The sequence below is a fragment of the Coregonus clupeaformis genome, chromosome 29 (genome assembly GCF_020615455.1).
Source record: "Coregonus clupeaformis isolate EN_2021a chromosome 29, ASM2061545v1, whole genome shotgun sequence".
NCBI lineage: Eukaryota > Metazoa > Chordata > Actinopteri > Salmoniformes > Salmonidae > Coregonus > Coregonus clupeaformis.
The window spans coordinates 17,568,550-17,582,579 of record NC_059220.1 but is presented as its reverse complement, the minus strand read 5'-3'; the positions used below and the strand labels follow the sequence as shown (position 1 = coordinate 17,582,579).

The window sequence follows — 14,030 nt, the reverse complement described above, 5'->3', positions numbered from 1 at the left end:
ACACAATTTGGGCATTAGTTCTTTCGATGGCTCATTAAGGGGATGGGAAGGGTGTACCGTTAAAATTACTTGGGTCGGTGTTGTTGATGTGGTGCTCTTGCGGTCGACTAAGGGTCTGTCATAATTATTCTAAAATTGTACAGCAATCGAAGGCAGATATTAACGGCAGATATTAAGGAAGATATGGGCAGATATTAAGGCAGATATGCGTATACATTAGAGCACTGTACCGCGTAAGACCCCAGGGGGGCCATTTAGAATGGGCCGAAAATCCGGTTGCGCGTTATAATGTGCAGTCGGTGTGTTTTAAAGAAAACTCGGGTTGATGGAATTTATCTGATTGTGATTATTGCTCGACTTTCATCCGACGGGGGGTCCGCTTGGGTGTAATTTCTCAGTAGATGGTCATTAAACTCACGGTAGCACAAATGGTAGGAAAATAAGTCAAAAGGAAAGGGCAGTGCAGGGTACTTGTTGCATGGGGTAGGCCACAGTTAGCTAAAGGCTAAGGCTAATGTTAATGCTAAGGCTAAATGCTAATTGTGTTGCGTGCTACATGCTAACGGGTGTCCTTAGAGGTCCCATTGCGATGGAATAACCCTCTTAAATGTGTTTGTGTGTGTGGAAGTCAGAGTTCTACGCAAATGTGAGCTCTGTTAAGTGTTATTGTCTGACTATAAGTGTAAAATAGAGAACTGAGGTAGAATGCTGGCGTTCTATTGTTTGGCAATCGTATTGTTAAATGGATTTGCGCATGCGCTTGATTTTACGGCGCTAAAACTACAACACGAGGGGATTTGCTAAAACTACAACACGGGATTGTGGGTAAAGTGTCATATTTCTGTGGGGCTGCGTGCTGCAGGGGGGACAGAGAAATAGCCACAGACAAGAGAGATTTGGACACGAATCTTCTAATCGTTAAAGTGACTGTTGTTCGAAAATGAAACTATTTGTTGAGATGTAGTGAATTTATAAATGAGATATATGTTGACGGATTATAATGAATTAAATTAAATGACGGATTAAAATAAAATAAAAATGTTTTTGAGCGATCTATTTAGTCCTGAGTTAAGTCTTAAAGCGAATGTGAGTGGGGGAATATTGAATATGGTTGAGATAACTCAGTATTGCATTAACTACTAAAATATTTTTCTGTGTCTGTTCTTTTGTCATATGAGAGGAACAATGGAGAGAGAAAGAGAGGGGGTGCTGACGTACACGTCACGTGACGCGACAGAGGATCAAGTTAAAAAGGGTTTGGTACTGGTCTGGTTACAAAATCTTCCCCTACAGGATATTTGATGTTATGACAATTTCACATAGGCTTGGCAAATACTGATTCATTGAAAATTGCATTTTGGAGGCTATGTGCATCACTTGGGTTGATTACAGTTGTGTTGGAAATCGAGGACTGACATTATTCTGTAAAATTAAGATAATTAGGTGCTTATAGAGCAAGGGGGTTTATGGGAATTGTAGTGTTGAAGGGTTAGAGGCTTTGTTTATGGGTATTGTAGTCTGAAGTTGACTACTTGCATTTGATGGGTTGTGGTAAGATAGCCACTAATTGGATATATAAATAAAAAATTGATTTTAATTGTTCATAATTTTTAATTGATTTTTTATTTTAATTAGAAATGGTTTTTGAATAAAAAATTTAATTGAATTTTTTCATATTCATATTTATGTCGATTGATTGAAGAATATTTTTTTTTTTTTTTTTTTTTTGGGGTTGTTTAGGTTATATTAATAATTAAAGGGGGGAAGCCAAAGGCCATATAGTCTAAAATAAAATAATTCACAATAAAGGAATATAAAAGAGTAGTTACAATGGGGAGAAAGGACAGCAAGGCTATGAAAGTGATTACACCGGTTGGTATAGTACAAAATAGTAATCCTTTAACTAAAGTATTGTTAGGTTATCCGGCAAATGAAACAAAAGTTGCCCTTCATTCTCAAACAAAAACTGATAAAAGATTCCAGCGATAAGATAAACAAAGGTATAGAGAAGGTGACAGAAAAACTAATGGCAGAAGTTAGTACACCTTTCTCACATACGGATTCAGCAAAAAGACACCCACCTTACGAGAAGGAAGTAGAGCTTAGGGATGTTTATCCTCAGCTTCCAGTGATCATCCAGCAGGGTGATTGTTGCATCGGAGAGGAAGATGAACGAATAATAGATAGAGGACAAGCAGAAACGACCAGAAAGATGAATCCAAAACTCCAGAAGGAAGAAAATGAGATGTCTGGAAGAGAAGAGTGAGGTTAAGGAAGATGGAACTTGAAGAAGATGATGAAGATGAAGATCAGAGTGATTGAGAAGAGATCATGGGTGGATATGACTCTGTGATCAGAAGGAAGTTGGCAAGAGAGGAAAGAAGGATACTAGAGATTCGAGTTCAGATGAAGACAGCGATAAAGAGGAGACTAAAGGTGCTGTGTATTCAAAAGGAGTTTATCCTACAAGGACTGGCACAGAAGAAATAGAAGGAGATATAGACCGATGCTTATCATGCCTGGATAAAGCGACTAGTTTAGAAGAAGTAACACAACTGGATGAACAACTCAAGAAGAGAAGATACAGAAGGAGAAAACCTGCTGAGAAAATAATCCCAAGAATTGGAGGAGAAGAATAATACATTGAGGTCAAGGGAAAGGCCAATAGTAAGAAGATGATGGAAGATGATATTTCGAGGACCGAACTTAGAATATAAGCTTTTGAAGAATCCTGATATGTCAACAGCAAGAAAGAACAGGATCAAGAAACTCTCAGAAAACTCAATCATACAACTGGTGGAGAAGAGAAGCTTTGGTTATGAAGAATCAGAGTGAACCAAATCAACAATCACTGTTACAGCTTCAACTGAACAAGGCCAACCGCAATTGTACCAGCCACCAAGGGGGGTACCAGGTGTTCCATATCCACAGCCAGTTTCTGGATAGACACAGAATTGGAGAGGAAGAGGACGAGAAGGCTTAGAAGGAGGAGGAAGATTTCAGCTACACTTCCAGCAACTTTCAGAAGAGTGTTATAATTGTGGACAGATTGGTCACTTTACCTGTGAGTGCAATAAGTCAGGAGGAAACATCAGAGGGAATTTCAGAGGAAGATACAGGGGCAAGTCAAAATCACCTGTTCTCCAGGTGAACCCCTACAGGGGGCCGGAGCAAAGAGTCTAGAGCCTAGAAGATACGAAGGGGGGTGTCAGCTGATAGCACCGATTAGAGAAGAAGAGAAAATATCTAACCATTGAAGTAAAAACAAAGGATTATGAGAAGTGATGGTGAATAGTGGAAAAACGTATCTGTGTTCAGCCTAAAGAGGTTAAACATCTCACTATGTAAAATTAACTAATTAGGATAGGGATTTGAGGTAGTAAAACAGCTAATTACTCTTAAGGAACCAATTGAGCTCTGCTATAAAAATCAAAGAGAAATTAAAATAGACATACTAATATTAGAACATATACCTATTGCATTGTTGGAAAGAGATGCATTGTGTAAATTGAACTGTACAATAAGATGTACACTAGACGGCTGTCTGGTAGAAGATTTTAAAAAGAATAGGGTTTTTGGGAATTATATTGGCTTAAAAAGATAATATCTTAGGAAGGATGATAATCTATTAGACTGCCTATTAGACAATCTGTCTGGAAAATAAAGTTAAAAGGGGTGACTGTTATTCTGGGTTACATTCTTACACCAAGAGATTTCAGGCTAGGCTAAAAGGTGTTTAGTCGTTTGCCAAGTCTGTGTGTAAAGAAGTCATCACATATTCTAAACATTGGTGGTAAAGGATTTTGTGAATAAATCAGTGGAAAAGGTTTTTAAAGGTTAGGAGAAAAGATTAGATTAAAAAAAGTTAGGAGAACTAGGGTTGAAGGAACTCTAAGACAGTAAGCTAAGTTTCAATGTTAGTTAGTAGTAAGAGAGAGAGAACAATGGTGAAGGACATTTTTAGAGTTTAGGGGGAAGATAAATATGGTAGGAGTTTAGATCTGTTAGGAGCAGATGCGTTGCTGAATGATAAGAGAAGATTGAGGGTGATTGAGTATCTATATTTACAATTCCCAGCAGGAAGATCAAGGTAATTGTGGGTGTATTTTTTATAATCAAAAGTTTGAAAGTCAGGGATAAGAGGTAGGACTGAGAGTTGAAAAAGTGACACTAGTGGTGATAGATGGAAGTACAAGCAAAGAGTTCAAAGCTTTGGGGAAAATGGATGAAGTAACAACAATGACGTCAACACTTCAGTCTATTATAACAACAGTGAGAAGCAATTTAACTCTTTCAACATTGATAGTTATTAAAGCCATAAATATATCGCATTTGATTATAAGGGAACCAATAGCTCCAGCACCAATTTTAGGGGGAAAAATACTTATTAGGGTTAGGATGGGGACGTTCCTCCCACATGGAGAGATAATTATGGAGAAGAAGTATTGTTATCAGGACCAGATGTAGAAGCTGTTGCACCTAGTCAAAGGAAGTATATTTTGTACAACGATATGAAGTGGAAGAGGGTTATGAGTGATTGTTCATTTATTTTGCGTAATGTTACAGAGAAAGATCAGGGAGAATATATGTGTACTTATCTAGTGCAAGCATTACAATTTGTTCCGGTTAAGAATTATTGGTTAAAAGGCTATGTAATTCGTAAAGTGACGCTTAAAATGGAAGATGTGAAATCTGTTGAAGCTTCCACAGTCACCAAAGGAGTTCAGGATGAGTAGATTACAGTAGTCACTCCAACAGTAGATAATACACAGAGGATATCGGTAACTTTCCCGCTAGAAGTAGTTAAGAGTGTTAATACATCAACTAAATCAACTACTTTAATGGTAACTTTGGAAGGGATTAATGATACGATGGCAATAGCAAATGTAGGAAGTATGACACCGACACCGACAACAACTTTTCTGAAATTAAAGGGGGTAGCAAGAAGGACTCAGGGGTTTATGTTACGGATGGAGAGTGCTGTCAATGATAGTACGAATATGGTTAAAATAGGAGAGCAGATAGTAGTAGAGAACAATATAGATTCATCTGAAATAGTGAAGGATACTATCATGGAGGTACAGGATGAGGTCTTTGATTTTAATGACAGACAAGGAGAGGTATCTGATCAGTACCACTCGTTAGGGAAGAGAGAAACTAAATGGATGGGTTTGATTCTTCTGTTGTGAAAATTAGAGATAGATGGGCAGGTAGGAATCTTTGGTTCCAGCAGCTCATTCTGTAATATCAGTGAGGAATCTTGAGGGTCCATGTCTGTTGAGAATTCCAGCACCAGAGACGTGGGGTTCGATCTCTATCAAGTATGTGTCAATCTTATGCTTTGTCATGACTGTTGTATCAGCAACATCGATCAGTAACAGATAAAATAATGTCGTTGTCAAAACATTTGTTTAAGCCTAGGTTTAAGTGTTCTTGGTTAAATGAATTACCCTATGGGAATTTGTTAGATGAGAAGTAAAATCAGGTAACAGCGAACCCTGAAGCATTGGAGGTGAAACCAGAGAGGGCTAAAAGTTGGTTTGTTCTAATAAAACATATGATGTAAGGGGTATGTTTATGGGAATATCAGATTGTGATGAGTATATGATAACATTGGATAAGCATGAACATAAGGTTAGTAATGAGAAATATAATGTAACTTTTTATGTTCCAGGTAGTAGGAACAGCAGGACTTTGATGGTGAAATATTAACTTTTGCCTGACAATGTGACTATTGGGAATTTTAGAGATATTTGGAGGGTTTGTGGTGATGAAGCATATATATTCTTACCCTATGGATGGATAGGATGTTGTTACATGTCAACGTTGAAGCTTCCATATGAGGTTTCTACCATTATAAGAGGGGTAGCACCGGACACAGATAAATCTAGGGTTGAAAATAGGGTGAAAAGAGACATGGCGACATGTCATAGTCTTCAAGCCTATCATTGAAGGATAAATCTAAGGGAGAAGGGGGGACTTTTTCCATGGTATGGTGTAACATTTGGGAAGATCATATTGATAATGTTAGTTATACTTTGAGTCCAGATAGTTCAGATATTATCACTAGGGTTATATATGCATTGAAGAATATAAGGGATGCATTTGGTAGATCTGAAGGAGCTGGATGGTCAGCGAAGACTTGGTTGCAAGATCAGTTAGGCCAGTAGGAGCAGTGATGGATTACATTTTAATAGCAGTTTTGATAGCACTGTGTGTGATGTTTGTAATTTGTTACTGACCTTTGAGAAAGCTATGATTGAGATAGGTTGGAGTAGTGATGCCTGGAGACAACACTCAGATGCCGTTGTTGACTGTTCCTGATCTGGATGAAGATGGACAAGTGGGACTGGATGATAAATATCCTTTTTGAATATTTGATCATTTTTCAAATTTTTCATTTTTTTTTTTTCAATATTAGGGTGATTTTAGTATGATTGTATGAATCAAAGGGGGGAAGTGTATGAATGAATCGTATTATCCTAGTTCATTATTCTATCATTTATATTGATTCATACATCATTTATATATAGTTTTTATATTCTTAGTTGACATTGATGTTTAATTTGAAAGTGTTGTTTTGCAAAAGATACTGTTTGGTCTTTTCTTTTCTTCCAGAAGCATTTGGGGGAATATGTGGAGATTGAAATACTCAAACAAGGACAATATGAAGGGACAATATGAAGGGACAATATGAAAGGACAATGACTGGAGGAGATGGAACAAAGAAGGTGTGGAAAGATTCCGATTCCATCATCAACAATACATTGGAAGAGGAGACTACGGAGGAGATGAAGTGTAGTGGACTACATTCCAGTGTCTGCAATGAAATATAGACATATTTGCATGTGTAATACATAATTTGTGTCATATTCTTAGGTATTAATTTTTGTAGAATGATATTTGATGTTATTGGATACATGTGGGGATCTTAGATGTTTTTGTTTATTTCGTTGATGCTTAGGGACAGGGAGTCTAGGCAGGGAGAGGTCCACTGTAGGGTCCAATGGGTTGACCAGCCTTAGAGTGGACATTTTTTGGATAGGATTTTGTTTGCAGGGGCTTACATGTGTATTTAATTGCATCATAGTTTCAAATGCATTGATAGGGATTTATGAGTTTATCGGGAGTACCTAGGTGGTTGCCTGGGGCAGAGGGACCGTGAGAGAATTTTACTGTCTTGATTGATGGATGGATTTGGAACGAAGGTTGCCAGACAGTTTTTCGCTCTCACACTCCATAAAGATTTGTTCATATTTCATAGTAATGTATTCACACTTCATAAACATTTATTCATATTTCATAGAAAGGTATTTACACTCTAGAGGAGAATGTTTTTGGTTTAATGTTAAAGATACTCAATAAGATAAATTGTTACTGGTCATAATCCTATTCTGTTTGTTTTCGAGACTTTTAGTTAGTCTCGAAGGGGGGAAATGTAGTGTATTAAAGATTATGACTATTCTAGAGGGACAAAGGAAAGATGTTTATCTTAGTTCAAAAGTAGCAGTTGTAGGGTGACGCCCCAGGGGAGACGGGTGATTGGACCGAAGAGGGAGCAACCCATATTTTCACATTGTTTATAAGTATATGCTGGGGGCACAGGAAAGCAGAGCAGCCATTAGAATTCGAGGACACTGCTCTCCAGACCCTGCAAGTCTGTAACTCATGCTGAAAGCTGGTGATATGAATAAACCTTATGATCCAAGTTCAGTATGAGCGGACTCCTTTGTTTGACAGCAATGAGCACCAGCATTCGACGCGACACGATAGTAAGGAATTAAGAAATATCAGGATGAGCAATGTCAGAGTCTGGAATATAAATATATACATGTATGAGGTGTGTATAGACATTATGGACAGTATATGAATAGAAAAGGTGTGTACATCAGTAGTTATATAGGATGAGCCTTGACTACAATACAGTATATACAGTACATACAGTGGCGAACCATCATTCAGGGTTTAGCAAACAAATATATATATGTATATATATATATATTTATACATATGTTTTTGCCTGTTTTGCATGTTATTTGGGCATTAATACGTGTCACATATCAATCTCTTTTTTCCCAGTTGTCTTGAAAGCACCATAAAATCCAGAGAATGCCAGACTTTGATTACAAAGTTTTATGACAAAATTTGACTACAAGAAGAACCGCCGCGCCACTTTCCTGTTCAAGTGAGCACAGCGGTGAGTCCAAAAATATATTATATGCTGCTGCATAGATGATTTAATATGCCAGGGAGATATCTATAATGTAGCTAAGAAAGTAATACTAAGTGTATGTTATGTAGTAAGCTGTTAGTAGCCCATTTTCCTCACCCTAATAATTTGGTCCCTTTTCCCCTCATAATGTAGCCTACTGTTCTGACTTGGTGGTGCACATGTAGCCTATAGCCTATTTTAGAGAAATGTAATCATCAAATATTGTAAGAGCTTTCATTGTCTGCTTATATGCCCCCTTTATTTATCCTACGGTTTTGACTTGGTGTACAGGGAGAACACTGTAAGAACTGCTCATGTTCTGAATTCTGTCGCTGTACATTTCAAAAGTGCTGAACAAATAGTTATATTGACTACGTCCGTATTAGCTTGCTCATTAATGTCTTAATCGAAATGATGGATTGCCTCTTATCCGCTCATTGTTCCCTTATGCCATAGTTTGTACATCAGTAGAAACCACATTTGTTTAAGCAAGTCAGCCATATCAGCTATGTTTTTTTAAAAGGCAGTAAATGAGGCTGAATGAACTGTTTCACTGCCAGACAAGTCTCCGCTGATAGCCAGGTGTAGCGGTGGTGAGGATTCACTCCATGGTGCTGAAACGAAAGCTCTGCTGTTGGGACAGCTTTATGTAGGCCCTAACAGTTTGTGGGCACCGTTTGTCACCGTTATAGTGCAATTTATGTATTGTTTAGTGTTGTGCCACTGAGTACATATGAAGTGGGTAAAACAGTATGTAAACTTTATATAAGTGACCAGTGTTCAATGACTATGTACATAGGGCAGCAGTCTCTAAGGTGCAGGGTTGAGTACTGGGTGGTAGCCGGCTAGTAACAGTGACTAAAGTTCAGGGCAGGGTATTGGGCGGAGGCCGGCTAGTAGTGACTATTTAACAGTCTGATGGCCTGGGGATAGAAGCTGTTTTTCAGTCTCTCAGTCCCAGCTTTGATGCAGCTGTACTGTCTCCGCCTTCTAGATGGTAGCGGGGTGAACAGGCCATGGCTCGGGTGGCTGAGGTCCTTGATGATCTTCTTGGCCTTCCTGTGAAACCGGTTGCAGTAGATGTCCTGGAGGGCAGGCAGTGTGCCCCCAGAGATGCGTTGGGCTGACAGCACCACCCTCTGAAAAGCCCTGCGGTTGCGGGCGGTGCAATTGCCGTTCCAGGCGGTGATACAACCCGACAAGATGCTCTCCATAGTTCATTTGTAGAAGTTTGTGAGGGTCTTAGGGGCCAAGCCACATTTCTTCAGCCTCCTGAGGTTGAAGAGGAGCTGTTGCGCCTTCTTCACCACACTGTCTGTGTGATTGGACCATTTCAGGTTGTCAGTGATGTGCACACCAAGAAACTTGAAGCTTTAGAGCCTCTCCACTGCGGCCCGTCAATGTGGATGGGGTTGTGTACTCTCTGCTGTCTCCTGAAGTCCACGATCAGCTCTTTCAATTTGTTGACATTGAGGGAGAGGTTATTTTCCTGGCACAGTCAGCCAGGGCCCTTACCTCCTCCCTGTAAGCTGTCTCATCATTGTTGGTAATTAGGCCTACCACTGTTGTGTCGTCTGCAAACTTGATGATTGAGTTGGAGACGTGCGTGGCCACACAGTCATGGGTGAACAGGGAGTACAGGAGGGGGCTGAGCACGCACTCTTGTGGGGCCTCCGTGTTGAAGATCAGCGTAGAGGAAGTGTTGTTGCCTATCTTCACCATCTGGGGTCGGCCTGTCAGGAAGTCCAGGACCCAGTTGCACAGGGAGGAGGTTCAGACCCAGGGCCTGAGCTTAGTGGTGAGCTTGGAGGGCACTATGGTGTTGAAGGCTGAGCTGTAGTCGATGAACAGTAGTCTTACATAGGTATTCGTCGTCCAGCTGGGAAAGGGCAGTGTGCAGTGCGATTGGCTATTGCGTCATCTGTAGATCTGTTGGGGCGGTATGCCAATTGAAGTGAAAGGAAAAAGGGATACCTAGTCAGTTACACAACTGAATGCATTCAACCGAAATTTGTCCTCCGCATTTAACCCAACCCCTCTGAATAAGAGAGTCTAGGGTCTAGGGTGTCGGGTAAGGTGGTGATGATATGATCTTTAACTAGCCTCTCAAAGCACTTCATGATGACAGAAGTGAGTGTTCCGGGGCGATAATCATTTAGTTCAGTTACCTTCGCTTTCTTGGGTACAGGAAAAATGATGGACATATTGAAGTGGGGACAACAGACTGGGATAGAGAGAGATTGAATATGTCCCTAAACACTCCAGCCAACAGGTCTGCACATGCTCTGAGGATGCGGCTTGGGATGCCGTCTGGACCGGCAGCCTTGTCGAGGGTTAACACGCTACTCACTTCGGCCACAGAGAACGAGTGCTCACAGTCCTTGTGAAAGGTGATGGCCTGCGTCGGTGGCACTGTGTTTTTCTCGAAGCAGGCAAAGATGTTTAGCTTGTCCGGGAGCAAGGCGTCGGTGTCCGCAACATGGCTGGTTTTCCCTTTATAATCTGTGATTGTCTGGAGTCCCTGCCACATACGTCTCGTGTCTGAGCCATTGAATTGCGACTCCACTTTGTCTCTGTTCCGACGTTTTGCCTGTTTGATTGCCTTACGTAGGGCATAGCTGTATGTTTTATACTCATCCATGTTCCCAATCACCTTGCCGTGATTAAATGCGGTGGTTTGCACATTTAGTTTTGCGCGAATGCTGCCATCTACAGTGAGGGAAAAAAGTATTTGATCCCCTGCTGATTTTGTACGTTTGCCCACTGACAAATAAATGATCAGTCTATAATTTGAATGGTAGGTTTATTTGAACAGTGAGAGACAGAATAACAACAAAAAAATCCAGAAAAATGCATGTCAAAAATTTTATACATTGATTTGCATTTTAATGAGGGAAATAAGTATTTGACCCCCTCTCAATCAGAAAGATTTCTGGCTCCCAGGTGTCTTTTATACAGGTAATGAGATGAGATTAGGAGCACACTCTTAAAGGGAGTGCTCCTAATCTCAGTTTGTTACCTGTATAAAAGACACCTGTCCACAGAAGCAATCAATCAATCAGATTCCAAACTCTCCACCATGGCCAAGACCAAAGAGCTCTCCAAGGATGTCAGGGACAAGATTGTAGACCTACACAAGGCTGGAATGGGCTACAAGACCATCGCCAAGCAGCTTGGTGAGAAGGTGACAACAGTTGGTGCGATTATTCGCAAATGGAAGAAACACAAAATAACTGTCAATCTCCCTCGGCCTGGGGCTCCATGCAAGATCTCACCTCGTGGAGTTGCAATGATCATGAGAACGGTGAGTAATCAGCCCAGAACTACACGGGAAGATGTTGTCAATGATCTCAAGGCAGCTGGGACCATAGTCACCAAGAAAACAATTGGTAACACACTACGCCGTGAAGGACTGAAATCCTGCAGCGCCCGCAAGGTCCCCCTGCTCAAGAAAGCACATATACAGGGCCGTCTGAAGTTTGCCAATGAACATCTGAATGATTCAGAGGAGAACTGGGTGAAAGTGTTGTGGTCAGATGAGACCAAAATGAAGCTCTTTGGCATCAACTCAACTCGCCGTGTTTGGAGGAGGAGGAATGCTGCCTATGACCCCAAGAACACCATCCCCACCGTCAAACATGGAGGTGGAAACATTATGCTTTGGGGGTGTTTTTCTGCTAAGGGGACAGGACAACTTCATCGCATCAAAGGGACGATGGACGGGGCCATGTACCGTCAAATATTGGGTGAGAACCTCCTTCCCTCAGCCAGGGCATTGAAAATGGGTTGTGGATGGGTATTCCAGCATGACAATGACCCAAATCACACGGCCAAGGCAACAAAGGAGTGGCTCAAGAAGAAGCACATTAAGGTCCTGGAGTGGCCTAGCCAGTCTCCAGACCTTAATCCCATAGAAAATCTGTGGAGGGAGCTGAAGGTTCGAGTTGCCAAACGTCAGCCTCAAAACCTTAATGACTTGGAGAAGATCTGCAAAGAGGAGTGGAACAAAATCCCTCCTGAGATGTGTGCAAACCTGGTGGCCAACTACAAGAAACGTCTGACCTCTGTGATTGCCAACAAGGGTTTTGCCACCAAATACTAAGTAATGTTTTGCAGAGGGGTTATTATTTACTTATTTCCCTCATTAAAATGCAAATCAATTTATAACATTTTTGACATGCGTTTTTCTGGATTTTTTTGTTGTTATTCTGTCTCTCACTGTTTAAATAAACCTACCATTAAAATGATAGACTGATCATTTCTTTGTCAGTGGGAAAATATACAAAATCAGCAGGGGATCAAATACTTTTTTCCATCACTGTATACGCGGTTTTTGGTTTGGATGAGTTCTAATCATCACAGTGGGAACAACATCCTCTATGCAAGTTCCTTATGAACTTAGTCACCGAGTCAGTGTATACGTCAATGCTATTCTCAGAGGCAACCTGGAACATATCCCAGTCTGCATGATCAAAACAATCTTGAAGTATAAATTCCGATTCGTCAGACCAATGTTGAACAGTCTTTACCACGGGTACTTTCTGCTTAAGTTTCTGTCTATAGGAGGGGAGGAGCAGAATGGAGGCGTGATCTGATTTGCTGAAGGGAGGGCAGGAGAGGGCCTTGTAGCAGTCCCGGAAGGGGGAGTAGCAATGCGCAAGAGTTCTCGATGAGCGAGTAGCGCAGGACAGCGCAGGTAGTGTTTTCCTCAGATTTGCTTTATTAAAGGCCTCAGCTACAATAAATGTAGCCTCAGGATATGCAGTTTTCAGTTTGCACAAAGTCCAGTGTAGTTCCTTCCAGTGTAGTTCCTTGTGTGCACATGTGTGTGTGTGTGTGCGTGCGCGTGTGTGCATGTGTGTGTGTTGTTGTCACTTGTCCCAATGGTTGCCTCCAGCATTCCTGCCAAGCAGCAGGTTTCCGTGGTAGTCAGAGAAAGAACGATGCCAGTCTGGGATGCTAGGCGTTGGGTAGTGTGGGTTGTCTTTTTGCTTTATGACATAGCGAGTGGGTCACCTTGTGTCTGCGGAACAGGCTGCGGAACAGGCTGGCTAGCCTCGCATGCTGATTGGTGGAGCCCCATGCATGGCTAAGTATACTGGCAGGCAGGAGGAATCAGTCTGGGACTCTGTCTGGGACTATTATGAAAAATTGAGGAGAGAGATAACTTCTGAATGTCAAGCGGTTGGTCATGCAAAAATGTCACATGATGAAAAAAGCAAAGGGGGGGTTGGGCATTTTAGTTTGCCAAGAAGTCTCACTGTAAATCAGCCAGGAAGCCGCCTTCTGGTCATCCTGTCAAACGTTCTAAATAACCGTCTGGCTGGCATAGCGAACTGTAGCGGGTGATTTGGATGGAGTCAGGCGAAGGAGGTTTAAATCACAGGTTTATTCGGCCAATACAGCGGTTCGCAGCAATGCGTAAAACACACGGGTGAAGTACATTTTACAGTCATTTAGCAGACACTCTTATCCAGTGACTTACAGTTAGTGAGTGCATTTTTCATACTGGCCCCCCGTGGGAATTGAACCCACAAACCTGGCGTTACAAGCGCCATGCTCTACCAACTGAGCTACAGGAGGCCTACATAAAGCTCCACCGAGCTATTGACACCTCCACATGGAAACAATCACACACAAAGACATGGTCCTCTGTAGCTCAGCTGGTAGAGCACGGCGCTTGTAACGCCAAGGTAGTGGGTTCGATCCACGGGACCACCCATACACAAAAATGTATGCACGCATGACTGTAAGTCGCTTTGGATAAAAGCGTCTGCTAAATGGCATATTATTAGATCATTATGGGGGCAGAGGGAAT

At 41.3% G+C, this 14,030-nt stretch overlaps 1 non-coding gene across 1 annotated transcript; it reads right to left on the bottom strand.

The window, feature by feature from the left end:
- Positions 1 to 13,721: 13,721 nt before the first annotated feature.
- On the bottom strand, positions 13,722 to 13,797 carry trnat-ugu. Its single transcript has one exon. It is a non-coding gene; the product is annotated as a tRNA-Thr (tRNA).
- Between the last annotated feature and the right edge of the window lie 233 nt (positions 13,798 to 14,030).